We start from the raw sequence: 23,477 nt of genomic DNA on the forward strand, positions 1-23,477 counted from the left end.
AATGAACCGAATTTCTTCTAAATAATCCGTATGTATGGGGGCGGGGGGGGGAGAAGATATCCTTTAAATCACCATGGCAACAGGAAGGACTTGAAACGCACATCCAGCTGTCTTGGGGATGATCAGAGGTTTTACTATTTGCACTGCAGAAAACTGATCGCTATGTACAGTGACATGTATAGAATGAAGGCACTTGTCCAGTTTCCTAAATAAAGCCATATAGAAATATCATGGCCAGTTATTTTCTCTGCTTTGTATGGAAGTGACATGGAACCGCGTATGGTGGAGCTTTGCTCATTTTCAGGCAATGTAGATTTTATATATATATATATATATATATATATATATATATATATATATTTATTTATATATATATATATATTTATTTTTATTTTTTTATTTTTTGTGCAATGCATTGTTGCTCCAGTTGACTAAGTGGTGGACCATCCATTGATCAGCCAGGACATTAAAGCCACTGTTCTATGCAGTGAATGATATCGACTACTCCTAAGCCAGAGGGGAGAAAAACTTGAGGCGCAAATTCTTTTTCCATCTCCACCAGGTGAATAACCACCAAGGATCTCTGCGAGTGACAAAGACCAAATTTCTAGGTGGTGACTAAATTATTAAAGGGATCCTATCATTAAATCACAATTTTATTCTGCCTACCACATAGGAATAGCCTTAAGAAAGGCTATTGTTCTCCCACCTTTAGATGTTTTCTCCGTGCCGCCGTTCCGTAGAAATCCCAGTTTTCGTCGGTATGCAAATGAGTTCTCTCGCAGCACTGGGGGCGTCCCCAATGCTGCCAGAGAACTCTCCAGCACCGCCTCTATCTTCTTCAGGAACGTTCTGTTCACGCGTCTTCTTCCGGCGCAGGCAGTCAAACTTGTAGGCCTCGGGCAGAGCCGACTGCGCATGCCCGCAGCCACAAGAAAATGGTGTTTACTTACTGTATAAGCAGCCGCCTGCGCCGGGAGAAGACGCGTGAAGAGGAAGTTTCTGAAGAAGACAGAAGCGGCGATGGAGAGTTTTCTTGCAGCATTGGGGACGCCCACAGTGCTGCGAAACAGCTCATTTGCATACCAACGAAAATTGGGATTTCCACCGAACGGCGGCTTGGAGAAGACATCTAAAGGTAGGAGAAGAATAGCCTTTCTTAAGGTTATTTCTATGTGGTAGGCAGAATTGTGTTTTAATGATAGGATCCCTTTAAGATCATTGCAGATGATTGGGGTCAAGTAATGTGGTGGGACTTGTGGCTTGTTCCCAGCGGTTAATACCCACCTTAAAATGGTCCGACGCAGGACATCTAGTGGATCAGTGACAGGGTTATGGATGCCCAAGACTCGCTGATGTGAGGTGAAGACTAGGATGTCCAAGAGAAACAGATTGGTGAAAAGGTACAACTGGCTATGACTGAAAGATGTCACAACACAAAAGACATCACAGTTTGCTGTTTATGGGTCTGTATAGCCGTAGACCAGTAAGAGTACCCACACGGACCACTGGCTATCACCAAAGCGCATAAAATGGGTATGACATCATAAGAACTAGCTCAAGGAACAATGGAAGAAAGTGCTCTGAGAAATCGTATTCTCTTCTTATTGTGGGAGACAGTTGTGCATCACCCATTGGTGGAAGACATGGCACCACAATGCACTATACTGGGGTATACTGTGTTCTGATATACAGTAAACTTACCCTTAGTGACCAGTGCCAGGCAGCTGCTGCCAAGGCAAATAAAATTATGGGATGCATAGAAAAAGGTTTGAATAACATAGCTATATACCACTTAGAAGTATAGTAGCACATAGACGATTGAGCTCCATATAGTATATAAAAGGACATACTTGACCTAGAGCGAGAGTGCAGAGAAGGGCGACCAAGATTATTAGGGGAATAGCTGGATTGGAGGACAGAGACAGATTAACAGATTTGGACTTCAGATTAAAGGAAAGTTGTCTGAGGAGATAAAAATTTATTTGCCTTCCTCCGGACTGTAGGCTTATAGGTTGGCCTTGATGGACCTTTCTCTTCATCCACCCTCACCTACTATGTTACTATGACATGTGCCACCTTCCTAAAAAACTACAGAACAAGTGCCCCTGCCACACTGCAAAAAATTGTACAGAAATGGTTTGAGAATCTACTGGAAAACAAGTATCTGTAGGGTCACACTAGAGTTGCGTCTCCGTTGTTCTGGTCTGTCGGAGTCTGACAGGCCCCACTGACTATAATGGGGACCGTACTTTTTAAACTGAAACTGGCGGAGGAAAATGTCCTCCATGCTCGGCTTTTTCGGCCACCAATTTTCATAAGGACACTGACAGAATCTGCAATAGAGACATCAGCACAAATGTGAACATCGCCTTAAAGGACTTGAAATATCTGTGGATAACGTCTTGGTCCCAGATACAAAAGGACACCTTTAGGCCCCCCTGTTATGGCTACATGGTACTAAGAAGGTGCTTTTAGTTTATGATCGGCGTGTGCTATTCAATGGCTGAAGTGACTACCTATGAGAGAAAAGTCAGCCAATCTCTCCAATATTGTCTTGTGTATGGGGGGGGGGGGGATGTCTATAGATGTCTTAGATCTCTGAAACTTGGGGACTCTTTCTTTATCACATTCAGTGAGGGTCACAGTTTGACCCCCTACCTAGAAGTCCACACTTTTTTGGAGTTTTCTTTACTTCCTATGAATCGGCAGAAAAATCAGCATTTGTTGTAGAGTTCACATTTGTTATATTGAAATCTGCGGTGCGCGCATGTACAGGAGAAGGAATGTGTCATAACTGTGGTAGCCGGACCACTGGGACCCCCAACAATCAGGAGAATGGGCTCGATACTCCACCTGTGTCCTCCATGGAAATGAAGCGCTAGTATGCTTACATGATTGGCGGTCCATTCACTACTATGGGGCTACCGAGACTACAACCTCCGACACAATTTGCCAAGTGTGAATTTACTCTAAGGAGTTCTTGTGTGTCTCTGGCCTAACTAGCGGTGTATAAAATCAGTAGCCTGAAGTAACCTGCGCGAGCTCCTGTACATGAGATAAGTACTTGGTTATGGCGTGATTGCTTTATCGCACCTCGTGTTTTCTCATGCATGTTATAACAAAGAGCCAAATCTGCCAAGAACAGAGAAGGAAGGACACACCCAGCCGCACAATGAGTCACACACAGGCTTACAAGCAGAGATGTACTGGAGAAAACGCTGAGACATGTCCATTACAATTTATTATTTGCACCTTGTTTTTGTGCTTTTCTAGTTGTGTGCGCCTTTCCTCTCTGGTGTGTTTCCATCCACCGAATTTACTAAAAAAGAGTAATAAATCTTGTGCAAATTCACCGGCAGCTCAAAATGTGGTTCCATGACTATCAACATGACCACACCAGAGAGAGAGGATTGACCCCCTAGGGACTGGAAGCCTGACCCAATCATTTGTGGTGATCTTAACCCCTAGGACGGCGCTATTCTGGTTATTTATCTGATCCACCTGAGACGCCGTCACATTAAAGTCACACACCTGAGATTTATAGCTGCTCCTGTAGGAGTGTACAGGTTAGTCTTCTCTACACCGGGCTGACGAGATGCAATAACATCGAAACGGCCGTCCTCGGTTGAGAGACTATATCTGGTAATAATCCCAGCATCAATGCAAAACAAAGGCCTCTTGGAAGGTCGAGCATGATGTTAAAGGGAGCAGCCTCTATTGGGCCATATCACTGAGATTCTGTCTTCCTAATTACATCAGGGAAGACAGGCTTGCACATTCCAGTGAGCGCCCTCTATTGGTTTGCAACACTGAGGTACCTGACTTCCTAATTACATCATGGAAGACAGATTTGCATATTCTTCCCTGTAGGAGTAATAAGAGAGGCATCTCCTTGCTGAAGTTACTGTCCAGGAGATCCTGTGATAAGCGAAGCTTTTAGGACTTTTATCATCGCTTATCTACAATAAGGAACTCTTTATAGTGATGATCATAAAGTGAAAGACTTCTCATTTACTACTCGCTCCTCTGCCGGCCCCCACAATCACCTTCTTCCTTGTAGCGTGCTGAATTTCCCCATGGTGGGACTATTAAAGGATTGTCTTATTATTATTACTGAAGGTAGATCATTTTGCCAGCCGCTCAACCGGAAAGTTCCTCAGTTCTTCTCCCTAGATCCCAGGGAATTCCCTCTTGGAATGGATTATCTGTCAAACAGGTGGGATTTCAGTCTGACCTATCCTTTTCCCCCATTTTTTTCTGATCCCCAGGGTAATCTTAAAGATCTTGATTGCTCCTTTCTGGCTAAGGATATCTTGGTTCTCTCCCAGAAGGAGCCTGTCGCTGACAGACCCCATGGATCCTTCCATCCCTTTTGAATCCGGGTCCCATTTGTCATCCCAGCTCCAACCATCTTCATCTAACGGCCTGGAACTTGAAAGGTCATTATTAAGAATATTCGGAGAAAATCATTGAGACCCTTTTGAAGAGCAGGAAGCCAGTTACTTCTGGGATCTATGGTAAGACCTGCGTTAAGTTCTCAGAATTTGTAGGTAGTCCTCTGAGTGAGGTTCCAGAAGTTCAGATTCCATAGGTCCTGGATTCTCTCGAAAAGGGTTTGTCCACCAGCACAATCAAAGTACAGCAGAAAAAAAAACATATTAAGAGGTCTTCCCCTTGGAAATTGCCTGCCTCTGGGTGATGGTGTTCCTTATCAAACCGGAGTATCTCTCTTCCTGCTATGTAATGTACTGAGGAGGGAGATGTTCCACCTGTTTTATTTAGTAGGTTTCCTGTCCCTGGCGCAGATCATCTGCTGTCATGGGATCAGGAAAATACGATTACCGTAAGTAATTCCCCCCTTTTTTTACGCTGCCCCCGTACTGGCATTCACTTGTGCCTTGTAAAAAAACAAAAAAAAGTTGCACATAAATGTATCAGAAAATGTAACTTTAGATAACGTATGTCCGCTATCCCCGTCAAGTGAGCAAAGTGGCGAGTCTTGTGTAAAAGTCATGAAAATAGGGGCCAAAAAAGATAAATCCTGTGCCTACAACGTAAAGTATCAGAAACAGGTGTAAGTGAAGACTTGGTAAAGTCACCCTTAGAGTTGGGGTTTTCACTTTATTCCCAAATATTGAAGACTCAATGTAAATGGGGTGCAAGTACCTTAATGCAATGAGTGCTGTGTGCAGAGAGTGCAGTGTATTTCTGAGAAGCAGCTTCACACTGTTCTCCCCTGCTTCCTGTTTGTAAGAGCTGATGGGGAGAGAACAGACCGCCTGCAGTTATATCACATAGAAATACAATGAGATTCTTCAGGGTGAGTTAGGTGTCTAAATATCCCTGTCAACAATCTGCTTACAGCACTTATAAGTCAGAGCAGAGCCAATGCCGTGTGGGGAGACTATGTCATTTCTGTCTCATGATGGATAATGTTGGCTGTATTAGGGAAACCGTATCGAAGTAGAAGAAAGAGCCAAGATAACAGTCGACCCATAAATGGCACAGAAGCTAAAACAGGCGTTCACATTATCTACATAATAGATAATGGCTGACCATTGTTGTATTAACTATTGCACTGCATACTGGCATAGTGAGCTTGACTTCGCCTATGGACTCTCAGGCCCCGTTTACACGGGGCACGGGATGGCGTATTTTGGTCCTGATTTTGATGCGGGAAGCTGCGTGAGAATAGTACCAAAATGCGACTGTCGCAGCTTCCTGCTCCGGAGTAGGCCCAAATAAATGGGCAGAGTTCGAAGGGTGCTGCCGCGAGGCAAACACCGCGGCTGAGTCAGCCGCGCAATCCACCTGAAGAAACGGCAGCTTGCTTCTTTTTTCCGCTAGTGGGAACAAACCGGTAGCGGGAAAAAAGACCGCAAGCGGTCTGCATAGACCTCTATTGTGAGGGGGCGGATTTTGAGGAGGATTCAGCGCCAAAATCAACCCCCTCTTGACCCGTGTGAACGAGCCCTCATAGGTCCTGAATAGTGAGGAACGCCTTCTCCCTCTCCTGACAGTACTTGTCCATAGACAAGTACGGGGGTGGGGGGGGGGGGCGTTCCTCACTGCTCTCACAGCACAGCGTTATAGGCGAAACTGTGAGGAAGAGCGTTCCAGACTGACTGTCAGAAATGCCCTTCTGACAGTGAAGAGCTGCGGTGCTGGCGCCGATAGCCCTTCAACGGGGGCACAGAACGGGAAAGCCAATAATGCGCTGAATTCGGTGCACTGTCGGCTTTCTAGCAGTGTATTAAACCCAATTATCACCCCAAATGGTGAAAGGTCCTCTTTAAAGGGCATGGCCTATGCTGCAAGATTACTTTATAAAGGCATGGACCCAACACATAGGTAAAGTCTGATCTGTGACTGATTAAAGGGGTTTTCCTGCCCCAAATTGATTTTTCATACTGATAACCTATCCAGATAGGTCATCAGTATGTGATCGGCGGGGTTCTGACAGCCAGACCCTACACAGATCAGCTACTCCAGCAGCGTCTAAGTGCCAGAAGCTATAGCAGTGCGTGCAGGTTCTCCTGTTATAGTAATAGGAGTAGCACCGCACTTTACTGGGACCATCGAAATGGACGGGGCTGCTGCACCACTCTTATTACTTGAATAGAAGAGCCTGCACGCACACCCTGTCCTTGCCGTTTCTGGCGACCAGACAATGCTGCATCAGCTGATCTGTGCGGGGTCCAGGTGTCAGACCCCCCCCCACAGATCACATACTGATGACTTATTCTGTGTATAGGTCATCAGTATGAAAAATCAATTTGGGGCTTTACAACCCCTGCTCAGAGTTTTCAGACACAACCTTTAACCTTAGATACATTTACGTATTGGTCAGCATACTTAAGTATATCAGATTTTCAGTGCCAAATGGATTTTAACCCTTCAATTCTCGAACCAGCGGTGATAATCTTCCATGTATCTGACATATCAGAAGCTTTTTATGAGTTTCCTCTTTAGGCTTGGGCTATACAGCAACATATAATTTCAATATATCTCTATGGTGTAACTATCATGTGACAGTCACAGAAAATCCAAACTGCTAGATCACAGCTCTAACAAAAATTGTGCAACAATAAGTTGCTGACAAGTTGCATGACGTATGTCGCCACGTAGCCCTGTCTTTAGTCACCTCTGCTCTACCGACTCCTACACTACTTTATTTAGCCCGGCATTCTAGTGGAGGGAGGGACATAAACCTGTATGTGTAATGGTATGACTTCTCAAGGTGCTAAAAATATACCTTCCAGTCTATTGTTGGTGATGACATCACAGATTTTCTGTCGATCTGTCAACTGCACATTCATGCTCAATCTCCTGTTCCATAACATCTTAGTGCTCTACAAGATGGAGATCTGGTGACTGTGCAAACACTGGAGTAGATTGGTAACCTTGTCATAGCGGTAACACCAGCCAGACTTGTCTGTAGCTTGTAGAAGGTGTGTGTGTGTGTGTGTGTGTGTGCGTGCGTGCGTGCGTGCGTGTGTGTGTGTATATATATATATATATATATATATATATATATATATAAAAAATCTCCTGAAGTCTCTGACCCTAAGCTATATGGCCACCATAAATTGTTGACTTCACAAACCCCAGGAACTACCCTGTTTCTCCAAAAGTAAGACCTACCCCAAAAGTAAATCCTATCTAGATTTTCCATTTTTGCGGGGTTGGCTTGAATTATAAACCCTACTCCAAAAATAATCTCTAGCTAGTTTAATCCCTTCCCAACATCTGCAGTGCGATTACAGTCGAGGCCGGGTCCTTAAAGATAGTGGCTACCATTGCTACCATATCAAGTCTCCACTGCAATGTACAAAGAAGACCCGGAGTTAATGCCCGCGATCAGAGCGGACTGTTAAGTGTGACCTTCCCCATAGTCCCCAGAGCCGGCCTCAACCCCCTATACCTAATATACCGGGTCTCTGCTATAATGTACAGCGGAGACCCGGAATTAATACCCGCAACTCTGATCACTGGCATTGTTGAATATGCCAGTCCGTGACCTTCCCCCTTCAACCCCACCCCACAAAGTAGAGCACCTATCCCCTGTACCTTTCTAGGTGCAGGTGGACTTCTGTGCAGCGAGATCATGGGGGCTGACCTGTTCGTTTGACAGCCAGGAGCCTTATGAAGGCTCCCGGGCCTGTCATAGGAATATTACTATTAAGGCTAGTCTATGACCAGCCTCAATAATGTAGATAATCTCCCATAGACTGCAATATAACGTGTGACAATTGCAGGTTCAAGCTCCCTAGGAGGGTTTAATTGTAAAAAAATAAAAAAAATTAAAAAAAACCAAAACAACCAAAGTTCACTTTCACTAGAATACATATGAAAATAAAATATTAACATGAAACACATACACATTAGGTATCCCTGTGTCTGAAAATGCCCAGTCTACAAACTTCTAAAAATATTTTTCCTCTATGGTGAATGCCGCAGCGGGGGAAAAAATAAAATAAAAAGTGCCGAAAGTGCCGTTTTTTTTGTTGGTTCACCTTTGTCAAAAATTGAAATAAAAAGCGATTAAATGTGTGATTGTTGTTCATGGAAAAAATTAAGACCTGCCCTTAAAATAAGTCCTAGCCTTTTTTTCAGAGAAAAATAATTTCAGACCACAGCAGTCTCCATTGTGGTCCGATCTTAGACTCCGCCTCCTCACAGACGAGCCTCCGGCAGGACCAGCATTGTTTGGCGAATGCTGTACACTGGCCAATCAACACTGGTCTATTCATTCCTATGAGAAAGAGAGTCAGCTCCCTCATAACAGCAAGCTGCCAGCTCTCCCGACTAGCAAGGACGAGCCTGCGGCAAATCAATGCTGGTTCTGCAGCAGACTCATCCTTGCTAGTCGGAAGAGCTGGCAGCTTGCGGTTACGAGGGAGCTTACTTTTTTATCAACACAACTGCAAACGCTGTGCAGAAAAAGCACACGGACCCCATAAACTATAATGGGGTCCGTGCGCTTTAACTGTACAGCGCTCCTCCTAAACACTCTCCTCCTGCTACTCGTGGACTTGGTGACTCTCCTTTAGTCGAATAGTGGTTTCCCCTGAAACGAGCATTTTTTCCCATAGACTATAATGGGATTCGATATTCGATCAAGTAGTCGAATATTGAGGCTCTACTCGAAATGAATATCCAATCTCGAATATTTTATTGTTTGCTCATCTCTATTAGCAATGCCTAGGATTGAATGAATAGCAACCATCAAAATAGGTTGTGTCCTGGGGCAACACAGTGGGTCAGTGGTTAGCGCTGGAGTCCTGGGTTCAAATCCTGCCAGGAACAGCATATGCAAGGAGTTTGTATGTTCTCCCTGTGTTTGCGTGGATTTCCTCCCATTCTACAAAGACATACTGATGGACACACAATCTGTGTCCTTAAGGGGTTAAAAATAACTAGGATTGAAGAAATGGCAACCGTGCCAACTGGATAGCTCAAAGTCCACAGTAATACCCTATGATTCTGACTATGTGATCTCCTTTTACAACCATCACCTGTATATAGCAGATACCTTTTATGTGTATCCTGACTGTTCCTCTCTGGACTCCTTCTTCTCGCCGGCATTGACTCCTGGTATGAGGACAAGGATTGGTGGGGGGTAACTGAAGATGCTCTGCATGGGGACCACAAGGCTGTAGTTTTACCTCGCGTGGCTCGAGTATTCCCCTGTAGATGGTAATGTTCTGCTGCTGAATATGTTATATGTGTACGCCGTATTTTACAGTCACTGGGCAATGTATACGGTAGATGTGCTATTGGCTAATGGCGGCTTAGATTATGTGTATGGTATAATTGTACAGAATCACTTTATAGGCCCAGAATCTGCCTACTATTGTATTCAATGGGAGGCAGAGATCAAAGCAGGACGCTGAAATGATATGTATCCTGATCTTGCCGCAGATTCTGCGTCTGATCCTTCTAAGCCTAATCTCAGTGTGAAAGCTGCGGCGGAAAGCTGGTGGGGCAGTAAGTGGGGAGGCATGTAAGGGGAACGCTGAGGTAGAATTCTTCTTAAGGCTGAGGTCCCACATTGCAAAAATGTAGATTTTTAGCAAATTTTGCAGACTTTGCTGACCCAAAGTCAGAAGCGAATTAAACAGAAGGGAAACGTCTAAGAGCTTCATTTACGTTTTCCATTCCTTTTCAATCCACTCCACAGTCTATTGTGGAAAAAATTGTACTGTATGGGGGCCTCTGTGGAGTATATTGTACTATGTGGGGCCTCTGTGGAGTATATTGTACTATGTGGGGCCTCTGTGGAGTATATTGTACTATGTGGGGCCTCTGTGGAGTATATTGTACTGTGTGGGGGCCACTGTGGAGTATATTGTACTATGTGGGGTCACAGTGGAGTATATATTACTGTGTGGGGGCCACTGTGGATGATATTGTACTATTTTAGGGGGGCTACTGTGGAGCGCATTGTCCTGTGTGGGGGCCACTGTGGAGCAGATTGTACTGTGTGGGGGCCACTGTGAAACAGACTATACTGTGTGGGGGCCACTATGGAGAATATTGTACTGTATGGTGGCCACTGTGGAGCAGATTGTACTGTGTGGGGGCCTCTGTGGAGCAGATTGTACTGTGTGGGGGCTACTGTGGAGCAGATTGTACTGTGTGGGGGCTACTGTGGAGCAGATTGTACTGTGTGGGAGCTACTGTGGAGCAGATTGTACTGTGTGGGAGCCACTCTTGGACAAATTGCACGCATGAAGGCTACATACTGTGTGGAGGACACTGTGAAGCAGATTGTACTGTGTGGTGACCACTGTAGTTTGTATAATTGAAAACTCTGTAATGCCACATTCATACGATCGTATTTTGCCGTCCATAGCTGTCCGCAATTGTGGATCTGCAGTTGCGGACAGTTATGGACACATTCATTTCAATGGGGCCCTGCACACGTACTGTCTTTTTTGTTTTCAGACCGTAAAAAAATAGGAAATGTCATTACACATACAAATGCAAACATGGCAATAAAAAATGATCAAACATTCATACATACCAAACATTGGTACCAGTAAAAAAGTACAACTTGTCCTGCAAATAAAGAGCCCTGACATATCTCCATCAACACTACAGTAAGTTATAGGTATCAGAAATCAGTGATCTCAGGAAAATCCTTCATTTTCAATCTTTTTGTCCATCTCTAGTCATCAGTATGACAATTGAGTTTGGGGCCGGACAATCCCTTTAAGGATTGTCTCATTATATACATTCAAAAGAGAAGGATCACAGTCTATATTGATGAAATTCACACCTGATGGGTCAGGCTGGAATCTGTTCTATGAGCTGGACATTATGATACTTCATTTGTACCACAAACCAATTATAGATATTCTGTTACATGTGAACATGCCCCAATGCTTCTTTTGTATTTTTAGGATTATTCTCCTATAGAATTCTTCTCTATATTCTTTTATGATCTCAGTTGGCAAAAATATTAACAGGCAGTGTTTGTCATGTATACAGGTTACCTGCCGACAGCCGTCATGGACTATTCTGAAAAAAACTTGAATCAACCACAGACCACACAACCGAAAACACAAAGTAAATTTTATTTGCTCCATTTGGCGTTCTGCTTTATATCCGTTTTATTTAATAGTATGGCTATATTATTTCGAGAAGAATATGCAAATCTGTTTCCCAAGATGTAAATAGGGAAACAGTGCCTCTGTATGCTGCCCTCTAGTGGTAGCTCCCTTGAACACCATGCCCGACTTTCCCACAAGCTTTTGCTGCAATGATGCAGGATTTTTCCAAATCAGTATCCCAGCTGTGGACAGCGCTGTTTCGGTCTGATTGGATCTCATCAGCACAGTCTAGGGAGAAGTGACTTGGCAGAGGTGAGAGACTTCTAGACCAGGTTATGGGAATAATGTCACTATTTGAGGAGAGAGCACCTTGTCAGGTGTGTGGAATCTTATAAATTTTAGCTCCATTGTGGGGGGTTATGGGAAGAATATGCAAATCTGTTTCCCAAAATGTAAATAGGGAAACGGTGCCTCTGTATGCTGCCCCATAACCTGGTCTAGAAGTCTCTCACCTCTGCCAAGTCAGTTCTAATCAGGAGCGAGATGCCGGTGTACTGTATCGGCATCCCGTTGCCATTAGCCATGCGGAAAAGTCACATGGTGGAAACCCATTACCCTAAATTTGTATGCCGTGTACCACAAAAAATTTATTTGAATAACCAAAGAAGAAAGAACTGCAAAGTTTCAGGTTTCTCATATCCAGAAATTCTGTTCTCTTTAGATGACGTTAACGTGTTCGCGCAGCAGCCAGGTATGTGATATTTGTTATATTAACTTACATGGAAAAGTAATGATGACTATACTAAGGGGTTAAATCTATGACAACTTCATTTCTATAATATCGCAGTATACAATTATAGAAAGTACTAACCCGATCCCTCAATGGACTACGTAGCAGGGGCATACACAAGGGGGCAGATTCATGTTAATGACATCCCCTTGCTGATGGTCTCCCGATTGATGATTCATAAGAATGGTGGCCTGGTAACCAGTGAGCACTTCCATTAGTAGTGATGGACGCACTTAAGGGTAAGTTCACACAGAGATTTTTGGTTAGGATTTTGAGGCCGTATTGTTTTTTCCGGGAGCCGGCTTGTTCCAGCTCCCGGAAAAAGAAGCAAGATGCTCATTCAGGTGGAGTCGCCTCGTGTTTTGGCCTGAAGACACTCCCTCCTCCAGACTAGGCCCATTCATTGTACCTAATTTGGAGCAGAGTGCGCGACTGGGTGCCTAAGGGTAAGTTCACAGGGAGGCCGCCTCAGGTTCCAATTCAAAAACTGGGTAGCCACAACTGAAAGCCGATGCACTGCATCACATGAGAAGCAATGATAGGGAAGGAAGCCGCGCACTCTGCTCCGGATTAGGCCCAATGAATGGGCCTAGTCCGGAGGAGGGAGTGTCTTCAGGCTGAAATGCGAGGTGACTCGGCCTGAGGAATGAGCACCTCGCTTCTTTTTTCCAGGAGCCAGAAGAAAAGGCTCCCAGATAAAAAGACCTGAGCGGCTCCCATTAATTTCAATGGGAGCCGTCTTTTTGGTCAGGGTTTTGAGGTGAATACGGCCTCAAAACCCTGACCAAAAAACTTTGTGTGAACTTACCCTAAGGGAGCCTTCACACAGAGTTTACGCTCCGCTCATTCAGATGCGTAAACACATGTCAAAGTGACCGCTGTAAAATACAATCCTATTGACTTCAATGTGTGCCGGTTTTACGCGCGCTACACATTGAAATCAATCAGAGGCTTTTAAACCCATTGATTTCAATGTGTAGCGCATGTAAGACCGGCACCCATTGAAGTCTATGGGATTGTGTTTTACAGCGGTCACTTTGACACCTGTTTACGCGTCTGAATGAGTGGAGTGTAAACGCCGTGTGAAGGCTCCCTAAGGGCCCCTTCACACGATGTAACGTTCCGCTCATTTTGTCCATTTTACACATGTAAAAATACACGTGTAAACTGTAGTAAGCCATTGAATTCAATGGCTTACGCGCGTATTTTTGCAAACGCAAAATTACGTGAACTCAATGGCTTACTACATTTTACACTTGTACTTTTACACGTGTAAGGGCGTGTTCACATGATGTAACGCTCCACTCATTTTGTCCATTTAAAAATACACGTACAATGGACAAAATGAGCGGAGTGTTACATCATGTGAACGCGCCCTAAGTGTTGCCAAGGGAGCCCAGGAGTGAGGGTTGAGTCTTGAGTGTGATGGTTTGAATCAGGTGTGTTGTGGATCCAGCAGGTGGCGCTGACCGGCCTCCTGGAATATTAGCTGTGCGGTCTAGCAGGCGTCATATTCGGAGCCTCTGTATTTTTGGGTGTTGCATTCTTGACCTAGAGGCTGACTCTGCCCCTCCTATATACAGCCCTAGCCCACCTGGTATTACGTAGATACAGCAGGGGCCTCTACTAACAGTACCAGGAAGCAGCGCCATCTACTGGATCCATGGCGGACCAGGCAGCACCTGATTTTACCCACATCACTTCAATCCATAATATTGCTCCCCTTCCCCCTTGTATATTCCCCTGGTTGCACAGGTGACATTTGCCAACAGTCTCATCTTTTTTGAGCATTTTTTGTTAAACCTTATAGATCTGGGTGAACTGCATTTGGGCTGTTGCTGTGAAGGCCTGTGACCTGTGCAATGACATCATGGGTCCCCAACAAGAAAAAGTGACCTGCTCAGAGGACATGATCTAATAGTGATCCATGACCAGCAGACATTAGATGGGAGTTATCTGAGCAATGCTGGGAGGACACACATCATGATACATTACATGAAATGTTATTACACCTTTAGGGAGCTTTCACGCGGAGTTACGCTTCGCTCATTGCATGTGTATTTCTTACTCATTTATATTCATGAGAGTGGGTGTTACCTTCCATCTTGTAGCTATGTAAGGAGATTTCTAAAATGGTCTACTCTAACCGCACCCATGCACCCAAAATATAAGACTATGATGTCAGTAGAGTGTTAACCCCATGTCTGCTAGAGAATATTGTAAATATATAATATTTAACACTCATTCAGACACATAAACACGTGTCAAAGTGACTGCTGTAAAACAGAATCCCATAGACTTCAATGTGTGCTGGTCTTATGCGCGCTACACATTGAAATCAATGGGAGGCTTTTAAACCCATTGATTTCAATGTGTAGCGTGTGTCAGCCGGCACCCATTGAAGTCAATGGGATCTGTTTTGAAGCGCTCGCTCTGACATGTGTTTACGTGTCTAAATGAGCAGCGTGGGAACGGGGCCAAACATGTATAGATAGTACTCAGGAGAACATATGTCACACTTTCAGAAAATCTCGTCTGTTCCCTTTAGATGGACGTGACGCTGTCAAGGAGCAGCCAGGTAAGGGATATATTTTCATCAATAATGTATATACAGTATTAATATATTTCTTCATAATTCTACAGACAGAACATCGATGATGAATAAACTATGAGACGAGTCAGATCTGAGAATATTTCAATTCTTTAGTACAGTTAGAATAGTCATACATAGCAAATAATGATCGGCCTGAATGTGGCTAATCGATGGGGTGATCATGGATTGATGGTTGGTTCACGGATCAATTGTTGGATCATGCATGGATCATGGATCGCTGGTGTAGTCATTCAGATGAATAGTCCCAGCAAAATAATCAATTAAATTACATGATGAGGGGGGTATTTTACAAAAAAAAAAAAGAATTCTGAGTCTGTGCAAAATGGTGAATGATCCTGTAAAACTTTAACTACTTCAGGACCGGATAATTTTTTCTGGTTTAGGTTTGGACACATTTTTTGTTTTTTTTTGGAACATGCAGTTTTGAGGGGAAAAGAGTCTATATTCCACATTTTTTCCAAGTTTTTTTTTTTTTTTTTATAGACCAAAGTGCTACAAAAAAAAAACCTTTAAATAGTTTTTGATAGTGTTTTGTCACCTCGGGCAGGACTAGAACCCTGATGTGGGCATGATAGTGGAGTTATTTTTTTTATTCTACTTTTTCATTTTTTTTGCCTTTTTATATTTTTATATATACTGTATATATACACATTGTGTCCCACATAAAGTCATAATAGAGTTTCAGGGTTCATTCTAAAATGAATTTTTTGCTGATTTTCCCTATAACTACGGCTGATACATTAGCCCCAATTACGGGAGAAATGTAGACATTGCGACCAGACATTCACAGTAATTTTAGAACCTGTCCCCTGTAGAAATGGCCAGAATCCCAGAGTTAAAGAGGACCTTTCATCAGATCGGGCACAGGCAGTTCCATATACTGCTGGAAAGCTGACAGTGCGCTGAATTCATCGCACTATTGGCTTTCCCGATCTGTGCCCCAGGTAAAGAACTATCGGTCCCGGTACTGTAGCGCTTTACAGTCAGAAGGGCGTTTCTGACAGTCAGTCAGGTATGTCCTTCTCCACAGCAGCGCCTATCGTGCTGTACAGTGTGAGCGGGGAGGAACGCCCCCTCCCTCCGCTCACAGCGCTGGTCCATAGACGAGTATTATCAGGAGGGGAGGGGGCGTTCCTCCCTGCTCACACTGTACAGCGTGACAGTCAGGAACGCCCTTCTGACTGTAAAGAGCTACGGTACCGGTACCAGCACCGATAGCGCTTTACCCGGGGCACAGATCTGGAAAGCCGACAGTGCGCTGAATTCAGCAGACTGTCGGCTTCCCAGCAGTATATAGAACTGCCTGTGCCCAAATCGGTGAAAGGTCCTCTTTAAGTGCAATGTTTTTGCCCACCTTTAAGCAAACAGTAAAAAACTGCAGCAAAATCTGCAACAAAAAAAAGTTGTTTTTCCACAACGTGGGGCCTCATCCTTACAGTTGATGTTTTTGCTGCCACTCGCCTGTAGACTTCAGTGCGCCAGGGCCTAGGCTTCTTCTAAAGTTGTGGGTGGAACATACAGCAATAACTGACATGTTGTAGGTTCAGCTCGGATCAATCTGCACTGTGAGACTTTATTACACTGAATACTGATTAATGTGAACTTGACATAACGTCATAATGGTTATTCTTCATCTTTTTATCAGATACCCCCAAAGCACAGCAATCCCAGCAAACCCAATATACTGCATGTAAGTATCTTTGTAATGGCTTCTGGGTTCCTACAGGCCGGTAAAGGTGAAAGAATGAAGCATATGAGTCTATTCCTGAGTCACCCAGCAAACCTGAGAAACAGGGCTGTATTACCTAAAATGTGAATGCAGTCGTAGGAAAAATGTCAGAACACTCTGGTGGATGCAGAAGTGTCCCCGCACCTATTCACTTCTATAGGAACGTCAGAGAAAGCACAGTACTCGACTATCGCCGACGCTCACAAATGTAGTGAATGGGAGAGAGATTCGGCTAACTTTTCTGATTTCAGGATTATGGGAAATATATGCAAATATGTTTCCCAAGATGTAAATAGGGAAACACTGCCTCTGTATGCTGCCCTCTATGGGAAGCTCCCTTGAACATCATGCCCGACTTTCCAACAAGCCTTTATTGCAATGATGCGGGATTTTGCCAAGTCAGTATCATCCCAGCTGTAGACGGTGCTGTTTCGACCTGATTGGATCTCATCAGCACAGCCTAGGGAGAACTGACTCCTGCATCATTGCAATAAAGGCTTGTTGGAAAGTCAAGCATGATGTTCAAGGGAGCTTCCCATAGAGGGCAGTGTTTCCCTATTTACATCTTGGGAAACATATTTGTATATTCATCCCATAACCCCCCACAGTGGAGCGAAAACAGCTTTGTAAGACTCCAAACACCTACAAGGTGGTCTCTCCCTAAGGTGTGACAATATCCCCATACTCTGATTTCAGGATTGGCAGTCAAACCCCCACTGAACAACAATTTATCCTTGTTCATATGGATAGATATGTTTTATAACTCCTCTAATTAAAGGGGTGTACCTATTTAGAGGCAGGTCATAGGACTCCTTGGGGATTGTGGTAGGGTGAGGCTTAGCACTAGACTGCTTCAGCTGTATGCCATGGACGTCATAGAATCCAGAGTGGAATTGGCATATTGCAGGCCTCCTAATACTACCCTTTATAGCCCCCACATAGTATATTGCCCCCTTACTGTGACTCAGTATGTGTTCTGTGTGTGGTTCCATGTAATTGCTTGGTGGCTAACACCACCCTGCATAGATAGGCCTACCCTCTATTAGCCATCTGGCTCACAAATACAGGGGTATCCTTATAAGAAAGACTAAATAATAGAATTCTTGGTCTTTGTGTATAGAAAGCGTGGAAACATCTGATTCTTATTTTATCTACATGATTCAGGGCTATGCTGTACAGGCTGGCCGGACTGTGACGGCTGTGATGGCTGTGACGGCTGTGATGGCTGTGATGGCTGTGACGGTTGTGAGGACTGTGATGGAGACTCATTGGAGTAAGTTGATAAAAGTAACGTACTGTATTAACTGTTATGGACATAGTCAATTTTCTTTCCATTAACTTTTTTTTAATTTCTTCAATGAAATAGCCATTGAGGTATTTTTTTTCTAGAAAAGTTGTATTTCAGATGATACAATTGAAGTTCACATGTATTGATTTGTTTAGTTCTCATTCAATATGTCATAGATTTCTGAATTTCATTTTTTCACTGTGCCATAAAAATAAGATTTCTTATGATTACGGTGATGCTGATTGAGCGCTGTATACACAACGATCGAGAAGGCAGGGGAGATAATAAACCTTCCCTGCCTTCTCTCTGGGAGCTCCGGCTGAAGATACAGCCGGCTCCCAGTGAAAGCAGCTGCGCGATCTCCATCCAGCTGCTGTGTTCTGACTGGATGTACCGGTACATCCTGTCAGATCAAGGCAACCACTTCCTGGATGTTTATACTCTAAGGGCGGTCCGGAAGTGGTTAACTTAAAAAAAAAATTTAATTTTATTTAAATTTTTTTTTCACTTGATTGCTTCAACAATATACTGCAATGCTTCTGCATTGCAGTATATTGTACTTTTGTAGCAGATGCCTAACGGACCATGTTTCTGGGTCAAATAAGAATCATGACAACCTGGAGGCCATTGTTAGGCCTTTAGCTGATGGCACCCTCTTTTCTAACCACTTAGATGCTATCAGGGATTTTGGGCTATTTTGCACCTGTAGCCAGGTCAATTTTCAATTTCTGACATTTACAAAGAAAAAAAAAATTGTTGCACTATATTAGCCAGTAGATGTAAAAGATAAAAATGTAGCGTCTTCACTATCGACTACTGAAGACTCAATTTTCATTCTCTTGACATGCACAAATAAAACCTAAATTACAAAAAAAAAATAAAAAAAAAATTCTCCACCATACACATTTTTCCGACACCAGGCACACTGTTAAAATGCACATACGCAACGTCACGCAAATATGGATGATTTTTCATTAAAAATGCTGATAAGCCACAGGACAGACATATGGGTAAAATCTCAGATTCCATCAGTAAGATGAGTTGTTGGCCGGCACCCTGCATCAAAAATTCTGGGTCAGCACCTGTGCCAGCATCAGTACAGCGCAGTAATAGTAAATCAGGAATTGTATAGTTGTATAAAGGATCTTTCACCAACTCCAGTTCTTTTTAGCTGCTGCTCCACTGTTTTCGGCACAGTTGAAATTTTTTCTCTAGGCCCCACCATTATGGAGTAATTGGTTCAGTTAGTTTCGGAACAATCATACTCTATACCGTCAGGTGGGAGGTGTTAGGCAGGAGCAGACACACAGGCACCGCCTCCCTGACAGAAGAGAGCATAATTGTGCTAGAACTAACAGTAAAGCTGAGTTCACACGGAGTTTTTTGGACTGTATTTTGAAGCGGAATCAGCCGCGGAATCAGCCTCAGAATCCGCCTCCAAAAAACACCTCCCATTGACTTTAATGGGAGCTGTTCGTTTCTTTTTTCCCGCTAGCGTTTTTTTCCCGCTCATGGAAAACAGAAGCGAGCTCAATGTGGATTCTGTGGCTGAATCCACCGCAGCGTCCGCGGCGCTAGATTCCCTCCCGACTAAGCCCATTCATTTGGACCTAATCCAGAGCGGAATGCCACGACTGGATGCCGGTGCAGTGCACCGGCATCCAGTCGCGGCTAGCCATGGGAGACATTTTGTGGAACCGGATTCTGAAGCAGCATCCGCATCAAAACCCGGTCCAATAAACTCCGTGTGAACTCAGCTTAACCGTTCCTTGGGAATAGTGACTGCTAGAGACAAATGTGTAAATGGAACAAAAACAGTGGAGCAGGAGCGCCAGAAATGGAGACCTGACATCAATGCCTGCAATCTCATCCTACTCTGATCATGGACATTAGCCCTTTAGATGCCTCAATCAGTGTACTGTATTAGTTATCAGATACCCTGGGGTTCAAGATCAATACATCAGCTACCCTCCATCATAGATGGGCCTACCCACCCGTACTCCTGATACAAGTAGTGTACAGATCACAGCTAGCAATAAACCGTGAAAATCAGTGCAGGATTTCACAGAAAGGAGCCAAAATTTGTTCATAAAATATACTAAAAAATGCTGAAATACTGCCAGGAAATTAAAGATGTTGGAAAGTTTAGTTACACTTTAAACTGTCTTAACTTCAATATCTGAATCTCTTTTAGTCTTTGTTGTTGCTTGTAACCCAACGAGGATACCAACCTGACTGTGAGCTGTGCGGCATACATAATCCATTGGCCTGGAAGAAAGACTGATATTCCAGAAGAATTGGTGGATCTCCCATTACAATCCATTCTCGGAACTCTGATGTCTGAGACATTTGTGTATTGAGTGTTTGATGTGTCTAGGTGATAATTTAATAAATGGCTCCCATATATTAAAGAATCTTTATACATATTATTCATTTCCCTGAAATAGTCTCTGGCAAAGACTGAATGGTGACCGCCATGAAAAAGTAAGGTGCCCATCTGTTTCTTGGCATTTCACACATCCTTCATCTTGTCTTGACTCACCTGCTTTGTTATGACTTAACCTGTGAACTACATCTGGGTCACTTACTCTGTGTTAGGATTCAGATGCAAGGTAAGAAACGTGCTGGTCTTCAGGAGAACAGCAGCAGAAATGGGATTCTGTATTTAGGATTATCACCCATATGCTTCCTAATGTGCATTCTTTTACACTCAACATTGAAATTGCAAGACTAAGAAAGAAAACTCTTGGAAAAATGGAAATCACAAGATGGTTAGACATGATAATAATATGAGAATGATAAAAAATGTGGAAACAAAATATTCAAAACAACATAATTTAATCAGTATTGAGTATGAGCGTTATGTGCGGGAATACTTGCACTTACACGCCTGGCATGCTATCAATGCGGTTACTAATAGTTGGAGATTATGCCTAGAGATTGGCAAATCGATTTGTTCCAAGTTGGGTTCAAGTTCATCCCGAATATTAGTAGTTTTTTAAATTTTATAAGACCTGAACTCAACTTGGCTGCTTTTGGCGCATGCGCAGCTGAAGCCGGGGAGTGTACACTTTGCTTCAATGCACATCTTATTAAGAAATCTTCATCATTGTTAGAAATGATTTAGAACACTAAACAAGTAGGTTTTAGGGGTCTTCCACATTTGGAGGCGGATTCCACTCAGCACCATGTCCCATCCAGAATCTGCTTCCTGTTGTTTTCAAAGGGAGGCAGTGATGGACACTTCTTATTTTACAGGACTCTGCTTGATCTTGCTGCAGATTCTGCGGCTCTTTCAGATGCCAAACCCATGGCACGAGGCTGAGGCGGGTTAGTCCAAGGCCGAAAACTAAAGCCATGCGTTCCGGATCCACAGAGTCTTAATTTGGAGAAGAATTTGAGGCGGAAGACCTTGCTCAGCATGAATGGCCCCTTACAGTCCATGCCTTCCTTTATGCTGGTTAAAGTGGTTTTCCCATCTTATAAAGCAATGGCAAATGCCTTTATTATCAGTAGGGGACTGACCTCTGGGATTCCCAATGATCCTGAGAAGAAATTGGGATCTAAGAAACTTTGTCAGATTTTGTCACAGTATCCGTATAGTTTCCTGCAATTTTTTCTTACTATAGTACTGCAGTGTAAAGTAATGTGGATAGAGATAATTGTAGTAATATTGGAGTCTCTGATAGGAACCAGAACTAAAAACCAAAGGAAAGTAGACAGAAATGAATAATTTGAAGTACTCAACAGGCATGGAGATAGGTAGGTAACTATCAGGGACGTATTTAAAATTTCACTTTTATTGATATGTATTAAAAGCTATACTTAGTACAAAACAACATAACAAAAATGTGGTATAAAATACCCCAAAATTCACAAAGGTAATGATTATGTGCAACCACCTAGCCTGTGGGGGAGTGGGACACACCGTCCTCCACAATCGTTTATTTACCCCACTAGTGTTACACTTCTTATCTTTGTTGTGGATAATGGGATCAAGAGCAGGGCTGGAAAAACGTGTGCTATAGCCGCCTTTGTTATCTATAGAGTACTGCAGGCAAATAACTCCACTGCTTTAGATTTTTCCTTCCCATAAGCTGGAGCTACAGTTAGTAATTCATTTTGTTAAAGCACTGAAGCTCTCTGCTGTGCATTAAAATGCCTACAAAAGAGGACTTGTTAGCAGGCTGGTATACAGAGTAACCGGATAGTAACACCTATCTATAGGCTAAAGTGATTATCCAGGTAGAGCTGCTCTGCTGCAGATAAATCACAAGCAGCTCAGACAGCTCAATTCCCCTTGCCTGCTTTAGGGCTAAAACAATAGCCGAGATTATCTTAACCTTTGCCTGACACGTTACATAATACTAACACTCTCCCTGTCAGCATGAATCATCAGAGGCTTTTGTTGTGCACAGGAGATTAACTGACCACTATCTAAATCACATTAGCGTCTTATAATATAACTCCCGTTCCCCCCATGGCATTGATGTTTAGCCAACATGTTACTATCCGGTTACCCTGTATACCAGCCTGCTAACAAGTCCTCTTTTGTAGGCATTTTAATGCACAGCAGAGAGCTTCAGTGTTTTAACAAAATGAATTACTAACTGTAGCTCCAGCTTATGGGAAGGAAAAATCTATAGCAGTGGAGTTATTTGCCAGCCAGTACTCTATAGATAACAAAGGTGGCTATAGCACACGTTTTTTCCAGCCCTGCTCTTGATCCCATTATCCACAACAAAGATAAGAAGTGTAACAATAGTGGGGTAAATAAACGATTGTGGAGGACGGTGTGTCCCACTCCCCCACAGGCTAGGTGGTTGCACATAATCATTACCTTTGTGAATTTTGGGGTATTTTATACCACATTTTTGTTATGTTGTCTTGTACTAAGTATAGCTTTTAATACATATCAATAAAAGTGAAATTTTAAATACGTTCCTGATAGTTACCTACCTATCTCCATTTTTTGTTTATTAACTGGGCACGTAGCATTGGTTATCTCTACTTTAATTTTTGAACTCAACAGGCATGGACATAAAATAGAATGAAAGTAGGAGTTGATATGGAAGTGACTAATGACTGCTGTGTCTGTTCCTTTATAGGGATAACCTATGAATACAGGTCAAAACAGAAACATCTGTAGCCACCCGCCACTATACCAGATTCCTGTGTCTTGGTACAGTCCAGTGGTGAGCTTAGAGAGACCTCCTCTTAGGAAACAATTTTGCCCTCTGTGTGGTCTGCCCTGTGCCGAAAGATGGAGAACACTGCCCCCAGTGGCCAGGCTGTGCACCTTCCAGGTTGTTTCTCTATTAATCTCACTCCGTTCTGTTTTGGTTATAGAAAAAAAATTAGAAAAAGGTAGAAAGGTAGATAGAGCTGCAAATTTTTTTGTGTTAAGCCATACCCTAGCCTATCCTTTATCCCTTCTGTCCCCTCCTTTTCCTACCCTTTGTGCCGAACATAATAATAGTGCCCTTAATGTAGAA

General features: G+C 43.3%; 1 non-coding gene across 1 annotated transcript; it reads left to right on the forward strand.

Annotated features, from left to right (window-relative positions):
• The first annotated feature begins 23,134 nt into the window (after nucleotides 1-23,134).
• LOC142205416 (small nucleolar RNA SNORA65) lies at nucleotides 23,135-23,258 on the forward strand. Its single transcript, XR_012716422.1, has one exon. It is a non-coding gene; the product is annotated as a small nucleolar RNA SNORA65 (small nucleolar RNA).
• The last annotated feature ends 219 nt before the right edge of the window (nucleotides 23,259-23,477 follow it).

The sequence above is a fragment of the Leptodactylus fuscus genome, chromosome 5, assembly GCF_031893055.1.
Source record: "Leptodactylus fuscus isolate aLepFus1 chromosome 5, aLepFus1.hap2, whole genome shotgun sequence".
NCBI lineage: Eukaryota > Metazoa > Chordata > Amphibia > Anura > Leptodactylidae > Leptodactylus > Leptodactylus fuscus.